Raw genomic sequence first — 6,767 nt, 5'->3', positions numbered from 1 at the left:
GTAACAGAGGACTGAGGCGAGCGTAGTGAGGAGGTTTGCCGAGAAAGAAGGTGCACAGGAAGGTGTCAGGTTGGTGTGGCGTAGTGGAAGCAGAGCAAGAAGGGTGTCAGCTAGGCAATGGTACCTCTCCCTGCAGTCTTCCCGTCGACATCTCTCTCTCTCTGCCTCTCTCTCTCTCTCTTTCTCTCTCTGTCTGTCTCTCTGTTTCTCGGTTTCTTCTGCTCTCTGTGAGAGCTTAATTTCCACGAAACCATAAATGAAAGACAGCAAGTGCAACCGGCCTTAATTCACTCAAAACCGAGAGGACAAAATTGCCCTTCTAACCTAGCCCACAAATAATAGGTTTCTTGTAAATAAGGTAAAATGAAGGGGTAATTCGTCCAAAACCGTCCGGACAAAATCACCCTTATTAGTTCAAATAATATCCTTCAAACCCAGCCCAATGCTCATGGTTTTTTTGTAAATAAGATGAAATCGAAGGGCAAACAATTGACTGTAGCCCAATGAACAGTCAATTCCTCCCTAGTTTTAGAATAGATAACTAGCAGGACTGCCCGCGCTTTGCTGCGGGTTTTCAAATCATGAAGAATATTCATAGAAAATTTAACTGAAAATGCTACAGCGATATAATCGCATTCTTAAATGTAACAATTTAGAGAACGCATGTTTTACATGAGTAACGCTCACAAAACCACACATTTACACAATTATCTCCAAATGAAAGAAAAAGCAAGAGATATGTGAATTGATCCATAAAATACGTAGTTTAATTTACATCGCTACTCATTAAGTCGTCATCAAATAGAAGCTTCACATCACAATAATTAACCACAATCCTCTGTTTTTGTAAGTGCAAAATGAAAAACGGAATCAAATATTAAACCCAATATCTTCACAGCACAATGTTCAACCCAAAATCTTCACATTAGCTCAAGAACTATATTGTTTCCAGAGCTTTCCAATTTCCCAGCACGGAACGACAAACATAAAAGCATTAAAATAGCTCTAAATTAAAACAATAGGATGAACTACAAAACGATAGAGGAAAGATTAAGAGCTTACCCTCACAAAATCAAAGCTCACCAAAATGCTTACCCTAACCAGAGAATCGTAGAGAATAAATCTGCATCAACATGTAAATCATAGAAAAAAAATTAAAATTTATAAATACCATCATTTCACTACTAATTTGAATAAATCCAGAAACAATACATTGGAATAATCTTTTAGGTCTTCCAATATTAATAGGTTAGAAATTCAGAAGATAAAACACCACAATTCATTAAATTCAAAGTTGAACAATTCATTAAATTCAGAGCTTACCCCTTGTGTTAAAAGTCATGTGATGTGTGCATTTACAGACACCAAGATTTTACATGCCCAAGAAAGGGAATCACTCCATTAAAAAGAGAGGAACTACTGATACTGCAGGTACATTAACCAGACCACTAATTTTAAATGACAGCATATGCTCGAGTAAGCGAAAGACTAAAAGACGAAAAGAAGAGGGTTATATACCCGTTTCAATGTCATTGTCAGGGGCCTCTTAAACCTGGTTCCAGAATGAGGATAGTCCAACACTCTCGTAGTGACTAATACTTATTGTGACCTTCACTCAGTTTGTGAATTAGAAGCTTGAAATACACCAAAAATTATATTAATAGCCATTCCCCTAATTTTAACTACTAACAGCGTAAAGAATTGGAAATTACAATTAAGATCAATGTTTTCCCCCTTTTTTTTCATTGCCATAAAAGGCAGAAAAACAAAGGCTTCTAAAACTCAAACCAACCGTCTCATTTCTTCCCAAAAATAAACACATTTTAATCCAACATTCATAAATGCGTGGTCAAACAGGGGAGAAAATTATGTTAATTTGGGCTTCAAATTTACAAACATAACTGTTTACAATAAGCATATATAACATGATTTGGTCTGCAATGCTTTCACCAATAGTTATAAAAAACAAAGATTCTAAAGATATGAATAGAATGACTATTACCTCCAAGTAAGCAATTGCATGGTTGCAATCTAAGTTGCACACATCATGTTCAATCTGATAGCTTCAATATAGCACTTGACAACATTATTTCAGGCTTTTCCTTAAATGAAGTATTTCCCTGGGAAAAGATTAGCAAACATAGAAATTGAAACAATACACATAAGTACATTGGTATCCCAGTTCTTTGCTAATAGAAAATGAAATTAAGGGGATGGAGAGACCTAATTTCAACTTTTTGAAGGAGAACACCACACTTCATCCATATCAAAGAACAGCATGATTCCAATTTCAATTTTGAACATAATAAATCACATAGCATTCATATATTACTTCAACTTCTTTCAAATTTACTTTTGTATTTAAAGATTGTATATTTTAATGAGTCTAAATTGACTATATATAAATTATACCTTTTTAATTTTAAATAATAATGTACATTGTATAATTACAGTTATAGTCCATGAATACAATTAGAGGCCTTTGAATTTCTTTGCAAGAGAAGATTTACACGGAAAAGCAACTGCAAATATACAGAAGGAGGGAATTTGAGTTTTGTAGTCCATCTACTCAGCAATTTCTTAATATAGATGCAACTGAGCAGTGGGAGAGCTTTAGCTAATACTATTCAATTCCACAGGTAATTATAAAAAAATAATCACATAATTTCTCACAATAAAAATCAATGTGACTAAAAACAAATGATATGTATCAACTTTGATGATTTCCCTTATTTTCCCTCTCCTTCCCAGCAACCAAACAGGGGCAAAAATTACCAAAAACTGAAAAGATTGAAGTACCTGAGCAAGTTGGAATGCCTGGGTTGCCATATACACTTGGTGTAAAAAAAATAAGGGTGGGCATTTTCAGAGCACCTAAACCCTTCATCCACAAACGTATGTAAAAAATCATACAAAATAATATTTTGAATGCATTAAAAGAGTTCATGAATTTCCATAGTGTACCAAGTTAGTAGAAATGTACTCCAAGATGACCAGGTCAAAAAGAGATTCCTTCACTCCCAATATGGTTTATCAAAAGTAATGTCTTATTTCTTCAAGACAAACATGCAAGACAACACCAATCACAACTACAAATACTAACAATTGTGCGAAAGAGTTATAAAAACACTCATGTACGATATAGGAACAAACCTCACAATTGGTCTTAAGAATTGTATTTCCAAAGAGACCCATTACAATGCGATCTGAAAGAAAACAAAACATGAATAATATCAAGGAAAATACATTTTCTCTGTCAAGTAAAATCTAGGGCAGGTAATGAACAAAATACAAAGTTCTCAGCTTTAATTTAATTATTATCAAATATTGAGGGAAATTAACAACTACCCAGAAATGTTTGCTCAAAATTAATTGATAATATGAATAATTAAATTACACAACATTTACAAAACCCAAAGTTCTTAGCTTAATTTGATCTTACCATTTAAGTGGAAGAAGTAAAAAATTACACATAAATGTTTGCACACAATTAATTGATGAAACAACCAATTGGGCAATCAAACCCCCTCTCTCATATCACCTGACGGCAAGATCTGAACCCTTGACGGGGTAGTGTGGTCATTTTGACTCCCAAACTGTAGTGATCCCCAGCAAAAGAAACCGGCAAACAAAGAAAAAAGAACAAACGATGAGCAATAAAACTCACAGACCATAATACACAAAATTCCCTATAACGTAAATTGATAAAGCATTTTACCCAATCCAATTGAATTCCTGATCACAACACATAAGATAAACTAATAAACCATTTTATCCAAATAACCATTTAATTTTAAACATTTAAAACCGAAGAGAACCAAACGCGCATATTTGGAAAAAAAAATGGAGTGTTTTGAGTATATAAATCTCACCCTCAACACTTTAAAAATGCAGCGATCCCAATGGAAGGAGAACTTGCAAAACAGTGTCTCACCACAAACACAACATATAAAACAAATAAACGAAGAAAAAAAAAATTTAAAAACCAATAATGAACGTTAAAATTCAAAAATCCTAGGACACAAAATCGCAAACGACATAAAAATTAATAATAAAAGTTATTAAAAAACAGACACCGCTTGACACCAAATGCTTGACGCCAACGACGACCCCAAAGGCAAGCAAAATCTCAAACCAGTTAAGAAAAAATTAAGAGTCCATTCCTCTGTCATATTCTTTTCCCCTGTTTTGCTAACCCCTATTCCCAAATGTGTCTTCGATTCTCTTTGTTCCCTTTTTCTCTCACCCTAATATCTCACCTGCAAAATCTTAACGCTGCTGCCTTCCCCCACCAACAAACCCTCAACACCCTGTAATGCTATTTTCTTCCATATCTATAACAAAAAATGCATGCATAAACACGGTAGAAATTTGCAAAAACCCACAACACAACCTAACTAAAAATCTCACGGATTAAAAGTTTCACCCAAAAGAATCCCCCATCTCTCTTATCAAATGAAAACTCCAAAAGCAATTCAATGGTTGATAACAACCCATTTAAAATTGAACCCAAAAAAATTAAAAGCTTCTCTCACATTGATTAGTTGTTCATTCTGCACCTGCATTTTACTAATTCTACGTTAAGAGTTCATGTACAACTCAAAAAAGCAGATTTTAACAACTAAAAGAACGGACAGTAACACCATATGACCGTGTTATGATAAAAAATGATAAACAAAGATTCGCTCAAAAAGCAAAGCATAAAAAAACTCCCAAAAACAAAGATTGGGATCTCTTCATCCGAATTATAAGTATTGTATATAAGTCTTCAAATACAGGACTAATGTGTTATAAGTATGGTGTGAAAAGTATTTACAGAACGTTGTTCCAAATCAATAGTTGGACAGAATAAAGTATTTACATAACGTTGTTCCAAATCAATAGTTGGACAGCATAACATGATAAACTTATTTTGAGCAGGAAAGTGAAAAACTATCTAGCAACACAATCTATCAAGAGATGTAAGTTCTCTATATACATATATATTTATATCAACTTGTCATATTTTATAAAACTAAAAGCATGACAATAAAGGAACCTTGGCTGCCATAAGTCATATCCGGCAACTGCTTCAGCCACCCCCACTGGAATTTAGGGTTGAGTGCATTTCATTCGAAAATCCATCACTATGAAATATGAAAACAAAAAATCAATTCAAATCCAACATATCCAACAACCCAAATATTATAATAATCTAATCAGACAATAAACAATTAGAGATGAAGCTTAATTACCATAAAGAAATGAGGGGTTGTCTGGTAGAAGCTAGTTGAAGCTTCATCAAATATATATAGGATGATCAAACAATCAGAGACTAATCTCGATTACCTTTCCCGTTCCAGGAAAATCACTTCCAGGCCCACTATGAAATATTAGAAGGTCCGTAAACTCATAAGGCTAATATAGTTAATTAAGTCTCCTTCTATCCCTTGCAACTCAAAGCAAAAGAAAGCCCCTCCTTTTCATAATCCCATACAGGGTGAGGTTAACACTTGCAGAGAGGGAAAATGGCTTATCACTTATGCCATATCTATTGTCTAACATACCTTGAACTGCCAACTCCACCATTCCCTAGGCTAGCAGATGCCATACCGACGTCTAATCACTTCACTACTGCAACACAGCAGATGAGGCTACTACCTCCCCTCCTCGTAACACTTCCTGCTCCTACGTCCACTCCCATCCAAGCACCTACCTTTCTATTAAACAACATAAAAATTCAAATTCAAATTTCTTTCCACAAAAGCATTAATTAAAATTAAAATTCATAAAACATAGAAATTGAGCTGAAATTGCTGAAACAAAATTCAAATGAAAAAATTTTAAAATTGCAAAGTCAATTAATTACTTAATTTAGCTCGGATCCACACCAAACTCACTCCAATTTTTTAAATTAAGCACCAAATACAAATACAAATTTAAAAACCACCGCCGATCCTTCGAAATCAATCGGACTCCAACAAAACAATTAATTTTCGGCATTTTCAAACGCAATACATCCAAAATTCAGAAATCGGTTCGGACGACTGACCTGCAAGCGTTTCGGGGAGGCCTGGAAGCAGAGCTCGCGCATTTTAAATTCCGCTCCGCTCCTGGAATTTTTTAGATATGAGTAGAAAATTTGGGAAGGAGAAGAATTTAATCGAGAGAGTGAAAATTCAATCTACTTCAGGATCAAACACTAAAGTACGAAACTTTACCTTTTCCCTTCTCAAATCTGACATCTTCGAGAGCTCCGCCCTACTTTTGATGGTCGTATCTGAGTTCATTTGTGGGTGTCGGCGACTTGCAACAAAGGTGGATCCACGAAATGGAGGTTGGTTCGTGGGCAGGAGGAAAATTCGATATGGGTTCGTGTGGAGGTGCATCGGTGATTGTTGAACGGATTTAACTGAGATGATGAAGAGGAATGGGGTGAGCAGCGCTGGGGCTAGGTTGAGAGAAATGGGAGAGAGAAGTCTCTCGAATTTGAGAGAAATAAGAGAGAAACAGTGCTAGGGTTGTAGGAAATGAGCTCACAGAGTGAGAAAAGGAAAGGATGGGCGATTTGATGGATGGTTATCGACAGAGTCGGGAGAGAGAAAGAGGGAGAGAAAAGGCGGTGCCAATTTTGTAAATAAAGTGAAATTCGGCTCAAACACACGGACACAATTACCCCCTAACTTTTAAGAAATACCTTCCCAACCCAGCCCAGATCTGATGATTTTTGTTGTAAATAGCGTGAAATCGAGGGGCAAACAATTGACTGTAGCCCAATGAACAGTCAA

The 6,767-nt window shown here is 35.3% G+C and overlaps 1 long non-coding RNA gene across 15 annotated transcripts; it reads right to left on the bottom strand.

Annotated features, from left to right (window-relative positions):
• Positions 1–521: 521 nt before the first annotated feature.
• On the bottom strand, positions 522–6,643 carry LOC125469201. Of its 15 annotated transcripts, none has more exons than XR_007251555.1 (9): positions 6,201–6,643; positions 6,032–6,092; positions 5,547–5,699; positions 3,542–5,126; positions 3,154–3,206; positions 2,965–3,053; positions 2,800–2,881; positions 2,003–2,120; positions 719–1,123 (listed from the first exon to the last, which is right to left on the bottom strand). It is a non-coding gene; the product is annotated as an uncharacterized LOC125469201 (long non-coding RNA). The 15 variants fall into 15 exon arrangements; XR_007251551.1 differs by adding an exon at positions 5,235–5,362 and having other exon boundaries at positions 2,003–3,053; positions 3,542–3,596; positions 5,039–5,126; positions 6,201–6,636; XR_007251559.1 differs by adding an exon at positions 522–564 and having other exon boundaries at positions 1,063–1,123; positions 2,003–3,053; positions 6,201–6,641.
• Between the last annotated feature and the right edge of the window lie 124 nt (positions 6,644–6,767).

This window comes from the organism of the source record quoted next, unplaced genomic scaffold (genome assembly GCF_019419815.1).
Source record: "Pyrus x bretschneideri cultivar Hongxiangsu unplaced genomic scaffold, Pyrus_bretschneideri_v1 Contig405, whole genome shotgun sequence".
In the NCBI taxonomy this organism is placed as follows: Eukaryota; Viridiplantae; Streptophyta; class Magnoliopsida; order Rosales; family Rosaceae; genus Pyrus; species Pyrus x bretschneideri.
Note: the sequence above shows the minus strand (reverse complement) of the source record. Positions and strands in the feature narration are given on the sequence as shown.